Here is an 18,977-nt window from a genome sequence, read left to right on the forward strand (position 1 = left end):
CCTCCTTCCCTTCTGTTAACTAGAAACTATGTAACCCTCTTCACGTTGAAAACGAATTCCTTTACAAGTGCACAGAATCCCATCCTCTACAGGCTTCTCAGAGCCTTTCACTTCATCTGTTCTCTCTTCTTGCTCAGCATCTGTACCCTGTGTCTACTAGATCCTTCCCCTCAGTGTTCAGCGTAAGCACTCGGTTCCTGTGCGGAAAGAAATTCAGGCACAAAGGGAAAGAAAAGAAAGTACAACATGCCTGTTTACTTCCTACATGCCTCTAGCTACTGTCTTCTCTCTCAAATCACCTTCACAGCCAAGCTTTCCAAAAAGTAATCTGCACTTCCTCAGTTCCCATTTGCTTATCATACTAACCCAATCCTGTTTCCAGCATCCTCCAACACCAGCAATACTGCTTTTGCCATAATCACTGAGGCTGACTTCAAAAATGACAACAGATTTTTCTCTTCCCTCTATCTACAGCCTTGCAATGTGATTTTGTGGCTCCTCTCATCAAGAAGAGTTTTTCCAGCACTTGAATTTGAGATGGTCTTATGACTTTGGTCAACTAGGACACTGGCAAGCTTAAAAAGTGCTTGTGTTTTGGAATTTATTGACTTGCATTCTTGAAACTCCTCCTAAGAAGAGCACACGCACGGAAGTTATCCCACTGTAAACTGAGACATACACAGAGAGAGATCTCAGTTATACCAAGTATGACCATCATGAAGGAAGCCAGTCAGTCCCAGACAAACTTTTGGGTGATCACAGACACACACCTGTAGATGTATAAGCAAGCCCAGGTCAATCAGCTAAGGCTGACCCAGATCAGCAGAACTACCCAATTAAGCCAAACTCAAGCTGCCAACCTGGAGAACTGCGAGAAATGTTGGGTGATTAAAGTCATTAAGTTTTGAGGTGATTTGTTATGCAATAATAGCTAACTAAAAGTCATCACTGCCCTCCACATTGCCAAAGAAAACACTTTTCCAATCCTAATTTTATTGATCTGAGCGGTTTAGGACACACAGTGGAGAGCAGACTCCTTTCTGAAACACTCCTTTCCTTTGTTTTCTACTACATTTTACCTTTTCCTGATTTTCCTCCTATTACTAGTAGCTGTCTACTTTGTTTCCTTTTCTTCTATCCAACCTCTAAATATTAATTCACCAAGGCTTAATTCTATTTCCTCTATTCACTTCTTGGTCTACATGTTTTTCTCCCAAGGCTTCTGCCCCAAGCTTTCTTAAAGTCACTCCAAAATACGCCACCAAGAGCTCTCTTCTGAACTCCAATCCACATTTACCACTGCCCACCTAACATTTCTATTTAGGTATTGTCAAACGTATTCTCTTCCCCATGGAATCTTAGGTCCATGAATCAAGGTAAATTGGAAGTAGTCAAACAGGAGATGAGATGGCAAGAGTGAACATCAACATTTTAGGAATCAGTGAGCTAAAATGGACCATAATGGGTGAATTTAATTCAGATGACCATTATATCTAATACTGTGGGCAAGAACCCCTTAGAAGAAATGGAGTGACCATCACAGTCAACAAGAGTCTGAAATGCAGTGCTTGGATGCAATCTCAAAAATGACAGCATGACCCCTCTTCGTTTCCAAGGCAAACCATTCAATATTACAGTAATCCAAGTCTATGCCTCAATCACTAATGCCAAAGACACTAAAGTTGAAAGGTTCTGTGATGACCTACAAGACTTTCTAGAACTAACACCAAAAAAAGATGTTCTTTTTATATAGGGGACTGGAATGCAAAAGCAGGAAGTCAAGAGATACCTGGAATAACAGGCAAGTTTGGCCCTGGAGTACAAAATGAAGCCGGGCAAAGGCTAATAGAGTTTTGCCAAGAGAACGCACTGGTCATAGCAAACACCCTCTTCCAACAACACAAGAGATGACTCTACACATAGACATCAACAGATGGTAAATACCAAAATCAGATTGATTATATTCTTTGTAGCCGAAGATGGAGAAGCCCTATATAGTCAGCAAAAACAAGACTGGGAGCTAACTGTGGCTCAGATCATGAACTTCTTATTACCAAATTCAGACTTAAGTTGAACAAAGCAGGGAAAACCACTGGACCATTCAGGTATGACCTAAACCAAATCCGATTATACAGTGAAAGTGACAAATAGATCCAAGGGATTAGACGCCATAGAGTAGTTGGCTAGGGGTGAGAAATAATTGACTACAAAGGGACACGAGTGATGTTTGGGGGGCAATGACTAAAAATCATTCACTTGTACACAAAATCAATGTTTTAAAGGAAAGACAAATGAAGGAACAATCCATTCTATCAGAGACAGCAGGGAAAGCGGTTAGCCACATATCACGGGGAATTGGAATTTAAGCCATGGCAGACAAGGCGGCTAAGGGAGGACTCAGGGCAGAGGAAACACGGAGCAATGAGCAGAAGCACAAAGACATGCTGAGTGTGAGAAAAGACAAGTCTGGGCATCTGTGACAAGATATGTGTGTTTCCAAAAATAAAATATAAATCAACAGAACAGGATAAGCCAACACACCTACGGTCAGTGAATCTATGATAAAGGAGGCAACACCACACAATATTGTAAAGACAGTCTCTGCAACAAATGGTGCTGGAAAAACCGGACAGCCACAGGTTAAAAAAAAATGAAAGTAGATCATTTCTTAACACTGTATATAAAAATAAGCTCAAAATGGATTAAAGACCTAAATGTGAGAACGGACACTGTAAAACTCCTAAAGGAAAATATAGGCAGAACACTCTCTAACATGGACTCCCCTGATAGCTCAGTTGGTAAAGAATCCGCCTGCAATGCAGGAGACCCCGGTTCGATTTCTGGGTCAGGAAGATCCACTAGAAAAGGCACAGGCTACCCACTCCAGATTTATGTTATTTCTCTAACATAAATCACAGCAATGTCTTTTGCAATCCGTCTTCCAGAATAATGGAAATAAAAGCAAAAATAAACAAATGGGACATACTTAAACTCAGAAGTTTTTGCACAAGAAAGGCAACAATAAGCAAAACAAAGACAACCCACAGACTGGGAGAAAATATTTGCAAATGATGTGACCATAAAGGATCAGTCCCAAAAATTTACAACCAGCTTATGACACTTAATAGCATCAAAACAAACAACCCATTCAAAAAATGGGCAGAAGACCTAAACAGACGTTTCTCTAAAAAGGACATACAGATGGCCAACAGGCAGGCACAGGAAAAGATGTTCAACATCACTATAATAGAGAAATACAAATCAAAACCACAATGAGCTATCACCTCACACCAATAAAATGGCGTTCACTAAAAAATTCACAAACAACAAATGCTGGAGAGGGTGTGGAGAGAAGAGAACCCTTCTGCACTGTTGGTGGGAATGTAATCCGGTACAATCACTATGGAGAACAGTATGGAAGGGTTCCTTCAGTTCAGTTCACTCGCTCAGTCATGTCCGACTCTGCGATCCCATGAATCGCAGCACGCCAAGCCTCCCTGTCCATCACCAACTCCAGGAGTTCACTCAGACTCACGTCCATCGAGTCCATGATGCCATCCAGCCATCTCATCCTCTGTTGTCCCCTTCTCCTCCTGCCCCCAATCCCTCCCAACATCAGTATCTTTTCCAATGAGTCAACTCTTTGCATGAGGTGGCCACAGTACTGGAGCTTCAGCTTTAGCATCATTCCTTCCAAAGAAATCCCAGAGCTGATCTCCTTCAGAATGGACTGGTTGGATCTCCTTGCAGTCCAAGGGACTCTCAAAGAGTCTTCTCCAACACCACAGTTCAAAAGCATCAATTCTTTGGCACTCAGCCTTCTTCACAGTCCAACTCTCACATCCATACATGACCACTGGAAAAACCATAGCCTTGACTAGACGGACCTTAGTCAGCAAAGTAATGTCTCTGCTTTTGAATATACTATCTAGGTTGGTCATAACTTTTCTTCCAAGGAATAAGCGTCTTTTAATTTCATGGCTGAAGTCACCATCTGCAGTGATTTTGGAGCCCAGAAAAATCAAGTCTGACACTGTTTACACTGTTTCCCCATCTATTTCCCATGAAGTGATGGGACCAGAGGCCATGATCTCAGTTTTCTGAATGTTGAGCTTTAAGGCAACTTTTTCGCTCTCCTCTTTCACCTTCATCAAGAAGCTTTTTAGCTCCTCTTCACTTTCTGCCATAAGGGTGGTGTCATCTGCATATGTCAGGTGATTGATATTTCTCCCAGCAATCTTGATTCCAGCTTGTGTTCCTTCCAGTCCAGCGTTTCTCATGATGTACTCTGCATAGAAGTTAAATAAGCACGGTGACAATATACAGCCTTGACGTACTCCTTTTCCTATTTGGAACCAGTCTGTTGTTCCATGTCCCGTTCTAACTGTTGCTTCCTGACCTGCATATAGGTTTCTCAAGAGGCAGGTCAGGTGGTCTGGTATTCCCATCTCTTTCAGAATTTTCCACAGTTTATTGTGATCCACACACTCAAAGGCTTTGGCATACTCAATAAAGCAGAAATAGATGTTTTTCTGGAACTCTCTTGCTTTTTCCATGATCCAGCGGATGTTGGCAATTTGATCTCTGGTTCCTCTGCCTTTTCTAAAACCAGCTTGAACACTGGGGAGTTCACGGTTCACGTATTGCTGAAGTCTGGCTTGGAGAATTTTGAGCATTACTTTACTAGCATGTGAGATGAGTGCAATTGTGCGGTAGTTTGAGCATTCTTACAAGACCTTTTAGAACTAACACCCAAAAAAGATGTCCTTTTCATTATAGGGGACTGGAATGCAAAAGTAGGAAGTCAACAAATACCTGGAGTAACAGGAAAATTTGCCCTTGGAACGCGGAATGAAGCAGGGCAAAGACTAATAGAGTTTTGCCAAGAAAATGCACTGGTCATAGCAAACACCCTCTTCCAACAACACAAGAGAAGACTCTACACATGGACATCATCAGATGGTCAACACCGAAATCAGGTTGATTATATTCTTTGCAGCCAAAGACGGAGAAGCTCTATACAGTCAACAAAAACAAGACCAGGAGCTGACTGTGGCTCAGGTCATGAACTCCTTATTACCAAATTCAGAATCAAATTGAAAAGTGGGGAAAACCGCTAGACCATGACTTCCATACTCCCTACCTGTCCAACCCCGTAGGAACAGTATGCTGACACTTGGGCAGTAAGCAGTATGCACGTGCAGATGCCAGAGAGTAAACGCCTCTATCAGCACTGCGCCACCTAGAAGAAGGAAAGCTGAGCCTGAAAGTCATCCTTAAAGTTCCCAGGGCATAAATCCCATTATCTGAGCAGATACAAAAACCAATCTTCTGTGGGCTCAAAAAAACCTTCTCAGTGTACTCTCCCGAATCTTCCACATACTAAGCTCAACAAAACATGAGTAGTACTCAAGGATCAACAAACACTCAAGGAAAAGAACATCACTGAGAGACTGAAGCACCACTGAATTCAGATATCAAAATTTAATCAACAAAAGGTAAAATATAGCTGAAATATTTAAGAAATGTTTCTAAATGAAATTATAAAATATGGTAACAGAAAAAGGAGGCTGAAAATAACCAGAAAGACTAGGGTGGGGAAAGAAAACAAAAAAATGTAATGAAAAGTAATGGCTTATTTCAAACTCTCAATTGACCAGTTAAAGATGAATGTGTTTTAAAAGGCAGCTATATATATCACAGCGCTGTACAACAGAAGTTTCTGCAATGGAAATGTTCTGTATCTCCAATGTCCAACATGATAGCTACTAGCTACAATTAACACTTGAAATGTGACTAATAAGTCTAAGAAACTGGATTTTTAATTTTATTTATCATTAATTTACATTCAAACTTCCAAAAGTGGCTAGTGAGTACTACATTGGACAGTGTAGCTACATTATGACCAAAATGGGTTTTTCCTAATAATGCAAGGTTTTGGTTTATACCCAGAAAAATCTATCAACATAATTTACAATATCAAGATGCTGAAGAAAGAAACAAACTTATCTCAACACATGCAGGAATCAATACCCATTTATTAAAAATACAAGAAAATATGCTTACGAACAAAGGTATTCTACTAAAAACCAGAACCAAACATCATTCTTAACGGAGAAACATCCTCTAAAGCCAGAAACACTAGTAACTCCTCTACCACTCGTCCTTCATGTGTGCTTAGTCGTGTCCAGCTCTTTGTGATCCCATGGACAGGAGCCTGGCAGGCAAGAATTTTCCGGGCAAGAATGCTGGAGTGAGCTGCCATTTCCTCCTCCAGGGCATCTTCCCGATCCAAGGATAGAACCAGCATCTCCTGTATTGGCAGGCAGATTCTTTATCACTAAGCCACCCAGGAAATCACTGGAAATCACTACTCCTCTTTAATATTTACCTGAAGATTCTATCTAGTACATTAAGAAAAGGAAACCAACAGCATAAGGAATAGAAAGAAACTAGTCTCATTATTTGCTGCATAGAAACTCATAAATGGCAAAATATTAAAAACTAATAGTATGCAAAATCTACTGCATTTCCATATACCAGTCAAAGCAACTGAAAATGTAAATTAAAATAAAAAAGTGTATCTCAAGTATACCTTTAAGATATAATGAAACATATTTAATTAACAACTATATGATGAAAACTCTAAAACCTTACTAAAAAAATTATATAAAATCTAAATGCTTACAAAGATGTACTATGTTCAAATCATTAACATGTTTGATATCAAAGATGTCAATTTTCCCCCAAAGTGAAAGTGAAGTTGCTCAGTCGTGTCCAACTCTTTGCGACCCCATGGACTGTAGCCTACCAGGCTCCTCAGTCCATGGAATTTTCCAGTCAAGAGTACTGGAGTGGGTTGCCACTTCCTTCTCCAGGGGATCTTCCTGACCCAGGGATCGAACCTGGGTCTCCCGCATTGCAGACAGACCCTTCTACCGGCTGAGCCACCAATCATTACACTAACATGTTTGATATCAAAGATGTCAATTTTCCCCCAAAGTATCTTATAAATAATGCAAGAGAGCACCTGAAAGACTTTAGCACCAGATTTAAAAATTATTTGTATGTGCAAAAAGCCAAAACACATGTGAAGAAGTGGGGGGAATTTGCTCTAACAGAAAGCAAAAGTTTTTATGGTGAGGACAGACAAACAGATTTTGGAACAGAAGTGAGTCCAAAAATAAACCAATACACATATGGTAACTTAACTGTGATAGAGTTAGTTTTGCAATCAATACAGAAAAGGTGTACCCTTTAATGAAAGAATCTGAATATTCATAAAGAAAAAAATGGATTTCAACCTCTTTCCCACTACTGATGGGAGAAAAAAGAAAAACAAAAGGAATTCAGTGAAATGAAAGGAAAAGACAAAGGTTTAAGACAAGAGACATGCTTTTATTACCCCTGATGGAATGATTTCTTAAACCAAGTTAATATAATACAGAAATCATGAAATAAAAAATTGATAAGCTTTCAGTTCAGTTCAGTCACTCAACTGTGTCCAACTATTTGCAACCCTATGGACTACAGCACAGCAGGCCTCCCTGCCAATCACCAACTCCCGGAGTTTACTCAAACTCATGTCAATTGAGTCAGCGATGCCATCCAACCACCTCATCTTCTGTGTCCCTTTTATCCTCTCGCCTTCAGTCTTTCTCAGCATCAGAGTCTTTTCAAATGAGTCAGTTCTTCGCATCGGGTGGCCAAAGTATTGGAATTTCAACTCTGCATCAGTCCCTTCAATGAATATTCTGGATATATTCATATCCAATAAATATGACTTCCTTTAGGATGGACTGGTTGGACCTCCTTGCTTTCCAAAGGACTCTCAAGAGTCTTCTCCAACACCACAGTTCAAAAGCATCAATTCTTAGGCACTCAGCTCTCTTTATAGTCCAACTCTCACATCCATACATGACTACTGGAAAAACCATAGCTTTGACTAAATGGATCTTTGTTAGCAAAGTAATGTCTCTGCTTTTTAATATGCTCTCTAGGTTGGTCATAACTTTTCTTTCAAGGAGCAAGCATCTTTTACCTTCATGGCTACAGTTACCATCTGCAGTGATTTTGGAGCCCAGAAAAATAAAGTCTGTCACCGTACCACTGTATCCTCATCTATTTGCCATGAAGTGATGGGACCAGAAGCCATGATCTTAGTTTTCAGAAAGTTGAGTTTTAAGCCAACTTTTTCACTCTCCTCTTTCACTTTAATTAAGAGGCTTGATAAGCTTTACTTCATTAAAATACCTCAATATGGGAGAATATATTTACAACTCAACTTTTTTTTTAAAGCTAGTAACCAGAATATATACAAAGAATGCCTGTCAATATGGAGGAAAAACACAACCCAACAGAAACAAAAAGTCACTATCAGGTGCATTACAAAAGAGGAAAAAATACCCATTAAACATTTGACAAGTATTCCCTCTCTTCTTTGTAATGAGAAAATAAAAATTAAGACCAAGTAAGGAAGGATTTTGACACATAGTTCAGTTCAGTCGCTCAGTCGTGTCCAACTCTTTGCGACCGTATGCAGTATGCGACACATACTGAACCAGCAAAAATTCAAACAGGTAATAATGCCATTATTAAACCAGATGCTAGCAAGGGAATGAAACTGCCACAGTTGCTTTAAACTACTCTTATTTAATCCTTGAGATTCAGTAGGGCCCAGCCTCCTCCCAAGCACAGGTAACAAACCTGAGCTCCACTTGCAAAAAAGAAACCAACAACACTGTTCCCCACACTGGCCCCTTCCTTTCCAATACACATGATTTTCAATGTTTGTAACTTTTATTTATCTCATATTTTTATTTTGCCAAGACACCTAAACAATGTGGGCATGTGCCTGCCTCCTCTACAACCATTACACTCCTCTTTGATAATGAAGCTGCAATGAATTCAAGGTAGTAGTCATTTTTGTTGCTGTTCAGTCACTCAGTCGTGTTTGACTTTTTGTGACCCCATGGACTGCAGCATGCCAGGCCTCCCTGTCCATCACCAATTTTCAGAGCTTGCTCAAACTCATGTCCATTGAGTCAGTGATGCCATCCAACCATCCCATCCTCTATGTCATCCACTTCTCTCGCCTTCCGTCTTTCCCAGCATCAGGGTCTTTTCTAATAAGTCGGCTCTTTGCATCATGTGGCCAAAGAACTGGAGCTTCAGCATCCAACTCAGTTACATAGACCCCAACTGGCCAAGATAACCCCAAATAACTCCACCTCTCTGGAGAGTTAATAAACCATTTACAGTACAACAGATTTAAGCTGATAGTTCAGTTCAGTCACTCAGTTGTGTCTGACTCTTTGCGACCCCATGAATCACAGCACGCCGGGTATCCCTGTCTATCAGCAACTCCCGGAGTTTACCCAAACTCATGTGCATCAAGTCAGTGATGCCATCTACCCATCTCATCCTCTGTCGTCCCCTTCTCCTCCCGCCTTCAATCTTTCCCAGCATCAGAGTCTTTTCCAATAAGTCAGTTCTTCACATCAGGTGCCAAAAGGACTGGTGCTTCAGCATCAATCCTTCCAATGAATATTCAGGACCCATTTCCTTTAGGATGGACTGGTTTGATCTCCTTGCAGTTCAAGGGACTCAAGAGTCTTCTCCAACACCATAGGTTCAAAAGCATCAATTCTTAAGTGCTCAGTCTTCTTTATGGTCCAACTCTCACATTCATATACAACTACTGGAAAAAGTATAGCTTTGACTAGACAGACATTTGTCAGTAATGCCTCTACTTTTTAATATGCTGTCTAGGTTTGTCATAGCCTTTCTTCCAAGAAACAAGTATCTTTTAATTTCATGGCTGCAGTCACGATCTGCAGTGATTTTGGAGCCCAAAAAATAAAGTCTATCACTGTTTCGATTGTTTCCCCATCTATTTGGCATGAAGTGATGGAACCGGATACCATGATCTTCATTTTCTGACAGTTGAGTTTTAAGCCAGCTTCTTCACTCTTCTCTTTCACTTTCATCAAGAGGCTCTTTAGTTCTTCTTCGCTTTCTGCCATAAGGGTGGTGTCATGTGCATATCTGAGGTTATTGATATTTCTTCCAGAAATCTTGATTTCAGCTTGTGCTTCATCCAGTCCAGTGTTTCACACGAGATACTCAGTATATTAAGTTAAATAAGCAAGGTGACAATATACAGCCTTGACGTACTCCTTTCTCAATTTGGAACCAGGCTGTTGTTTCATGTCCAATTCTAACTGTTGCTTCTTTACCTCCATATAGATTTCTCAAGAGACAGGTAAGGTGGACTGGTATTCCATTCCTTTAAGAATTTTCCACAGTTTGTCGTGACCCACACATTCAAAGGCTTTAGCCTAGTCAATAAAGCAGATGTTTTTCTGGAAATCTGCTCCAGGAAGGGGATTTACGACAACTGAGTTCTTCAAGCAAGCTCCGCTTTTAGGCAGATAAAGAGACCTCAGGAATTCAAATGTCTTCTTCTCAAAATAATTTTAATACCATGAGAGCTTATTTCTGGATCTCTTTATATGTCAAGATAATAGCAAGAGAAGAGAGAGACTGGGCTCCACTCTGAATACAACAAGGATAAGTGGAGATTTATAACTTAAAAAAAAAAAGAAAAAAACTTTCATGTTTCAAAGGGTAACATCAAAAAAGTGAAACGTCTACCAACAGAATATATATAAATCATATATATCTGCTAAGGGGCTTGTATCTAAAATACATAAAAAAAAACTACTAAAACTCAACTGTAAAATGGACATAGGAACTGAATAGCTTTCCAAAGAAGATATTGGATTGCTCCACATCATCAAGAGGAAATGAAAATCAAAACCACAATGAGATACCCGCTCACACCCACTAGAATGGCTATAAATAATTATCCCTCAATCAAAAATAAGTAATTTTTTAAAAAAATAGACAATAACAAGTGTGGGCAAGATGTAAAGAATTAAAATCTTCATACATCGATACCAAGAATGTAAAATGGTGTAACAGCTTTGAGATTTCCTCTAACAGTTAAATGAAGTTAATGTATGATCCAGCAATTCCATTCCTAGGTATATACTCAAGAGAAATAAAAACATATGTCAGTATATAAACTTATACATGAATGCTCATTATAGTATTAATAATAGATAAAATGGCAACAACCAAGATGCCCATCAGTTAATCAATGGATAAAATACAGTCTACCCATATAATGGAGTATTTGGCAATAACAAGAAATGAAGTATGATATATACTTCAAAATTGTTGAACTTTGACAACATCAAGCTAAAGACACAATTACAAAGAATCAAATATTAAATGATTCCATTAATATGAAATGTACTGAATAGGGAGATCTACCAGAGACAGAAAGCAGATTAATGGTTGAATTGGGGAGGGGAAAGGGGAATGAAACGTTAGGGGGTACTGGCTAAGAGGTGTTGGTTTCTTTGAGGGGTACTGAAATGTTCTAAATTGACTGCAGTAGCAAATGCACAACTCTGTAAATACACTAAACCACTGAGCTGTACACGTTAAATCAGTGAACTTTATGGTATGAACTATACCTAAACAAAGATGTTTACAACACCAGTGGGATGAAAGCGATAATAAGTCATATAAGCAAAGAAGAGAAGTCTGAAAGTGTACACCTGGGATAAGTAAACCTTCTCTGAAAAATTTCACTTGAGCTAAATTTTGAAAAAGATGCACAAAGTTGCCCACAGAACAAACCTAGGAGAGGATTTCACATAAATTAAAAGCATGTGCAAATGCACAGCCATGCAAGACAATATGACAGTCCTGGATAATTTCCCACAGCCAGAACTCAGAAATGCTGTTGTGAAGTTTCTGCTGCAGAGGGAAACAGAGACAGATTCGCCAAGAGCCCTGAATCCTCCCCTTCACTGTTTTTAACTTGCAGTTATTTATTTTGGCCTTGCTGGGTCTTTGTTGTTGCAAGGACTTCTCTAATTGTGGCAGAAGGGCTTAGCTGCCCTGTCGCATGTAGGATCTGTGACCAGGGATTGAACCCATGTCCTGTGTACCGGGAGATTCTTAACTGGACCACCAGGAAAGTCCCTCAATTTTATTTTTTCTTGTAAGCGAGGTGAAGTTAACATTTTAACCAAGGGAATAAAATGATCAAATGTCTTTTACATCAACTATTTTGACAGTCCCTGGAGGACAGACTGGAAAAAGGTAGGAATGGAGTTAAGAGATTGATTCGGAGGCTGCGATATTAATTTAAGAAAAAATAATGAGCTCTTTTCTGTGGCACCTCGGAGGTGGTGAGCAGCTTCAGGATGAAACTGAAGATCTCTTTTCCAGACATTAGATGCCAGAAACTCATTGAAGACGATGAGAGTGAACTCTGTACTTTATGAGACACGTGTAGCCACAGAAGTTGCTGCTAATGCTCTGGGCGAAGAATGCAAGGGTTAGTTCTGTGGCAAGTCAGTGGTGGGAACGACAAACAGGTCTCCATGTTTTTTCACCTATGGCCATGTCCATCTGCTACTAATGGGCAGTCCTGCAAAGACCTGGAAGACCAGAAAGAAAGTGCAAACATGTTCAGGGTTACATTGTGAACACCCATCTAAGTGTTTTCAATTTGTCATTTTTTTTTAAAGGGAGAAAAGGAATATTCCTGCAGACACTGATACTGCTGTGGCTCAACAACTGAGAACCAAAACAGAACTCCCAAACTGCTAGAATTACCAAACTTTTCAATCTCTCTAAAGACCATAATGCTCGCAAGCACGTTGTGAGAAAGCCCCCAAACAAACAGGGTTCAAAACCTAGGGCCAAGGCACACAAGAGTCAGTGTCTGTATTTCGCATGTTCTGCAACACAAACACCAGTATATTACCCTGAGAAAACAGTGTACCAAGAAAAATAAAGGCAGGCTGCAGAATATGCTAAACTTGTGGCCAAGAAAATGGAGGAGGCCAAAGAAAAATGCCAGAAAGAGACTACCAAGAGAGGGAGGCTGTCCTCTCCTCGAGCTTCCACCTCTGATGCCAGTCAAAACTACGATGTGAGTTGCTTCCAGGACAGAGGTGACCCGACTGCCTGAGGCTCACTTGGCAGGTGCAGGAAGTCACCACGCCCTTCCCAACCATGTCTGAACCAATCCAAGTCCTTGTGACTGGAGGAGCTGGTCCAATTGCATATTCACTGTTGCACAGTATTGGGAATGGATCTGTCTTCGGTAAAGGCCGGCCTATCATTCTCGGCGGCTGGGTATCACTCCCATCACTCCCATAATGGGTGTCCTGATGGAGCTGAAAGGCTGTGCCCTGCCCCTCCTGAAAGATGGCATCACAACAGATAAAGAAGAGATTGCCTTCAAAGACCTGGATGTGGCCATTCTTATGGGCTCCACGCCAAGAAGGGATGGCATGGAGTGGAAAGATTTACTCAAAGCAAATATGAAAATCTTCGAATGCCAGGGTGCAGCCTTGGACAAATATCCCAAGAAGTCTAGTTAAGGCCTTGGTGGTGGGAAACCCAGCCAATACCAACTGCCTGACTATCTCTAAGTCGGCGCCATCCATTCCAAAGGAGAACTTCAGCTGCTTGACTCGTTTGGATCACAACCAAGCTAAAGCTCAGACTGCTCTTAAACTTGGAGTAACTTCTGAGGATGTAAAGAATGTCATCATCTGGGGAAACCATTCCTCAACTCAGTATCCAGATGTCAACCATGCCAAGGTGAAACTGCAAGAAAAGGAAGTTGGTGTTTATGAAGCTCTGAAAGATGACAGCTGGCTCAAGGGAGAATTCATCAGGGCCATGCAGGAGCATGATGCTGCTGTCACCAAGGCACAGAAGGTGTCCAGCGCCACGTCAGCTGCAAAAGCCATCTGGGACCACGTCAGATACATCTGGCGTGTATCTCCCTCTACCCAGAGGGAGAGTTTGTGTCCATGGCCATTATCTCTGATGGCAACTCCTATGGTATTCCTGATGATCTGCTTTACTCGTTCCCTGTTACAATCAAGGATAAGACCTAGAAGGTTATTGAAGGTCTCCCTATTAATGATTTCTCATGTGAGAAGATGGATCTTACTACAAAGGAAGAAGAGAAAGAAACTGCATTTGAATTTCTTGCCTCTGCCTGACTAGACAATCATTTCAATGTTACTAAATGCTCCAAAGCTGAAGAACCTAACTGTCGTCTTTGACTCTAGTGTGAAATAATAAATGACATACTTAAATTACTTGTGAAAAACAACACACTTTAAAGATTGTGTGCTTCTTGGTACAACTTTGTGACGGCTTATTATAATGCTGCTACTGCCTCATTCTAAAATAAATATATATTCAAGTGAAAAGAAAAACAAAACTAAGATGTTCTCAGAGTTAACAATAAAGTCAGATGTTAAAAAAAGAAAAGAAACAACAACAACAAAAAAATAGGAGGATCTGCACTAAACCAGAAGCAATAAGCATACAGGAGAGGAGACAATGTGAGAAAAAAAAGTAATTTCAATAACTAACTGGAGAGAAAAGAAAAGACAATTAAGGAATGAAAATCAGGAGTAAGGTCAAACTTCAGATGCTGATTTGAGGGTAACCAACATTGAATAGAAACCACAGAAATGAATGACATTGTGCAAGAAAAGCTCAGAATGGAAAAGGGGGAGAAAAAAAGACAAAATACTGTGGAATAGTTTTTCCTCAAATTGAACCATCCCTATATAACCAATTCACATCAGTAAAATCCATAATTAGTGTATTAAGAAACTAACCATAAAGGTCAATACTACTTCATGAAAAAATTAGATGGCTCTAAAAAGAAAAGGGTGATAATTTCAGTCTCATTTAATCTTTTCAATTGAAAAGTTTTTACAGTTTCAACCTAAACACAGCAGCGTGTAATAATAAAGAGGAAAAGGAATAACAACATACTTCATACCTACCTAGCCTGAGCTAGTTCCAAACACTTAACCTCTATTAATTCATTTAATCCTCAACACAACCATGTGACCAAGGTATGCAATCTTCTTTCCTAGAAAGTGAGGCATAAAGAGGTTAAATAATTTGCCCAAGGGTAAAAGGCCCAAAAGGTGTGGGACAAGGACTAACAAAGCTCCAGAGGCCACGTTTTACCACTGTACTGGCTCTCAAAGTCAAGTATTAGACTTTCAGGGCAAAAACAAAAAAACATGTTGGTTCAAATGTTGGGTCTACCACAAACCTTGGCATATTGATAACTTAAGCAATTCAGTCTGTCTCCTCAGCTATAAGAAGGAAATAATGATAGCATCATAGGATCATTGTAAGTATTTTAAGACATAGATACAACACACTCAATTATTACCTTCCATGACTTGCCTGGTGGTTCAGATGGTAAAGAATCTAACTGCAATGTGGGAGACCTGGGTTCAGCCCCTGGATTGGGAAGATCCCCTGGAGAAGGGAACAGCTACCCACTCCAGTATTCTTGCCTGGAGAACTCCACGGACAGAGGAGCCTGCCAGGATACAGTCCATGGGGGTTGCAAAAAGTCGGACACAGTTGAGCGACTTTTACTTTCACTTACTACTAAACAATAATAACAAACATATACTGAGCACATATTGGCAGACATCAAGACACAACCAAAGACACTTCACACAGATTATTTTATCTGATCTTCAAAATAGTCTCAAAAAGAATCATTACTCTCCTAGCCATTTTTACAGGTTAGCAAACAGACTCAAAGAGATGAAGAGCCTTGTGCATGGTCGAGTTCTATGGTAAAATGGCTATAAAATGGCTCCAATTCTCCACCCCTCCTAGATTCAACTCCTGGCAATGTGATAATGCAGCTCCCCTCATCAAGAGGTAGAGCTGATTTCCCCATATCCTGAATCTTGTCTGGCCTCACAACTTGACTTGAACCAACAGAACGTGGCAGAAGTGATGTTGTATCAGTTCCCAGGGTGAGGTCTCCTTGTTTCCTCTCTATCCTAGACGACATCAACTCAGCTGAAATGAGCCAAATCTACCCCAGATCATCGGAACCACCCATGTGACCTACAGATTCAGGAGTAATAACACGCACTCATTTTAAGCCATTGACAATGGGGGGGAGGGACTGCTACAGAGCAACAGTTAACTGAAACTTAGGATAAGTGTGACTGTAGCCATGAAATTAAAAGACGCTTACCTCTTGGAAGGAAAGTTATGACCAACCTAGAAAGCATATTAAAAAGCACGGACATTACTTTGCCAACAAAGGTCCGTCTAGTCGAAGCTATGATTTTTCCAGTGGTCGTGTATGGATGTGAAAGTTGGACTATAAAGAAAGCTGAGCACCAAAGAACTGATGCTTTCGAACTGTGGTGTTGGAGAAGACTCTTGAGAGTTCCCTGGACAGCAAGGAGATCCAACCAGTCCACCCTAAAGGAAATCAGTCCTGGGTGTTCATTGGAAGGACTGATGTTGAAGCTGAAATGCCAATACTTTGGCCACCTGATGCAGAGAACTGACTCACTGGAAAAGACCCTGATGCTGGGAAAGATTGAAAGTGGGAGGAGAAGAGGACGACAGAGGATGAGATGGCTGGATGGCATCACCGACTCAATGGATGTGAGTTTGGGTAAACTTCGGGAGTTGATGATGGACAGGGAGGCCTGGTTTGCTGCGATTCATGGGGCTGCAAAGAGTCGGACACGATTGAGCGACTGAACTGAACTGAGGAGGGGTGAAATTTAAAGCCAGGTAGTCTGACTCCAGGCTCACCCTCCTAATCACTGCATTATTATGATTTCTAATTTCAGAGTAGATATAACACACAATGCTACTGTACTATTTTCAGTTGTGAAAATAAATGAAGTCATTTATGTTCACTGTTCTATATTCTTTAAAATTAATTTATAAAAGCTCAAAATAGTAAATATAAGTCTCACCCTAGAGGTAAACAAACAAATTTAAAAATCTAAAAAGTATATCAGATCTAGATTCAAAACTCAACTGTTACCAACCACCAGTCCATTATTAAATACTGTATAGTAAAAAGTAAAAAAGAAAAAAATAATGCACATTTTGAATATATTTACACTACTTTCAAAGTAAGTATTTAGTACAGGGTATCCTGATTAACTCCCCAAGTATTATGAAATGTGCCTATATTAATTTATATTAACTGACTGTCACTCTAAACTAATTCACTTTGCTTCCCAACTCACTGGCACATACAGCACACCATATCACTTAGCCACCTATATGCATCTATGGCCATATAGCTCCTTTGTTAGATTTTAGTTTCCACCAAGGAATGCAGAAATGATCCCATTAAACTGGAAGTTAAGACTGCCACCCAGCCACTTTGGGTTATTCATGCCAAGGAATCAACAAACAAAGAAGGGGTTACAGACCGATTAGGGTGACTGACCTCACAATCAAGGGGAAGTCTAGTGCCTACTACACAGGAGGGGCTCCCAGAAAGTTATGTCTGGAATGCAAGAGTTCCTCTGGGAGGCCACTTAGTATTTCCATGTACTGTGATTAAAGTCAATGGCAACAATCAGGCAGGACTGCTAATGACCCAGACCCTTAAGGAATGAAGATTCAGGTCACCCCATCAGGCAAGAAACCACCATCAGCTGAGATACTGCCAAGAACAGAGGGAATGCAGAGTGACAGGAGAAAGTAATTATAGACAGCAACTACTACCACATGATTAGTTGTAGAAATTAAAATTCTAATGAGTATTTCTTCTTTTTATGATACAAAATATTTCTATTTCTATTAAACCGATTTATCTCCCTCTTGATAATCATCTGATAGTACCTAATCGCACATCATATCTTAGTATCTAAGTTACAGGAAGTTAAGTAGAAAATGTGACACAGGTAGAAAAGAAATTAACCCACCTATGGATAAAGAGATTTTGTATTCTCTCTTAAAGAGAGAATGTTATCAGATGAATGTTTAAGATGAATGTTATCTTAAAGAGAGTATGTTATCAGATGAACAAAGGATAGTTGCGTTATGTTCACCAGAAGTATAATTTCACAATTGTCTTTATTTGTAAGATAAATACAATGAAAAGAGGTGTCCATTGGTGCCATGGTGACAAAGGATGGTCTGTGATGGCTTTTTACCTTGCAGGGTAGCAACTACATTTTTCCAAATACATTTTTCACGGTTCTGGGTTCAGTTCAGTTCAGTTCAGTCACTCAGTCATGTTCGACTCTGCGACCCCAGAGACTGCAGCACGCCAGGCCTCCCTGTCCATCACCAACTCCCGGAGCCTACTCAAACTCATGTCCATCGGGTCGGTGATGCCATCCAGCCATCTCATCCTGTTGTCCCCTTTTCCTCCTGGCTTCGATCTTTCCCAGCATCAGAGTCTTCTCCAGTGAGTCAGTTTTTCACATCAGGTGCCCAAAGTGTTGGAGTTTCATCTTCAGCATCAGTCCTTCCAATGAATATTCAGGACTGATTTCCCTTAGGATGGACTGGTTGGATCTCCTTGCAGTCCAAGGGACCCTCAAGAGTCTTCTCCAACACCACAGTTCAAAAGAATCAATTCTTTGGCGCTCAGCTTTCTTTATAGTCCAACTCTCACAATCATACACGACTACTGAAAAAACCATATAGCTTTGACTAGATAGACCTTTGTTGGCAAAGTAGTATCTGTGCTTTTTAATATGCTGCCACAGAGGATGAGATGGCTGGATGGCATCCCTGACTTGATGGACGTGAATCTGAGTGAACTCAGGGAGTTGGTGATGGACAGGGAGGCCTGGGGTGCTGCGATTCATGGGGTCGCAAAGAGTTGGACACGACTGAGCGACTGAACTGAACTGACGTTGGTCATAACTTTTCTTCCTTTTAATTTCATGGCTGCAGTCACCATCTGCAGTGATTTTGGAGCCCCCCAAAAAATAAAGTCTGACACTGTTTCCACTGTTTCCCCATCTATTTCCCATGAAGTGATGGGACCAGATGCCATGATCTTCATTTTCTGAATGTTGAGCTTTAAGCCAACTTTTTCACTC

At 40.4% G+C, this 18,977-nt stretch overlaps 1 protein-coding gene and 1 pseudogene across 1 annotated transcript in view; one reads left to right on the top strand and one right to left on the bottom strand.

The window, feature by feature from the left end:
• PDS5B (PDS5 cohesin associated factor B) overlaps positions 1-18,977 on the bottom strand; it is a 164,107-nt gene that overhangs the window by 122,215 nt on the left and 22,915 nt on the right. The window lies entirely within an intron of this gene.
• LOC138089226 (malate dehydrogenase, cytoplasmic pseudogene) lies at positions 13,102-14,105 on the top strand (annotated as a pseudogene).

Source organism: Capricornis sumatraensis, chromosome 12, assembly GCF_032405125.1.
Source record: "Capricornis sumatraensis isolate serow.1 chromosome 12, serow.2, whole genome shotgun sequence".
NCBI classification, from domain to species: domain Eukaryota; kingdom Metazoa; phylum Chordata; class Mammalia; order Artiodactyla; family Bovidae; genus Capricornis; species Capricornis sumatraensis.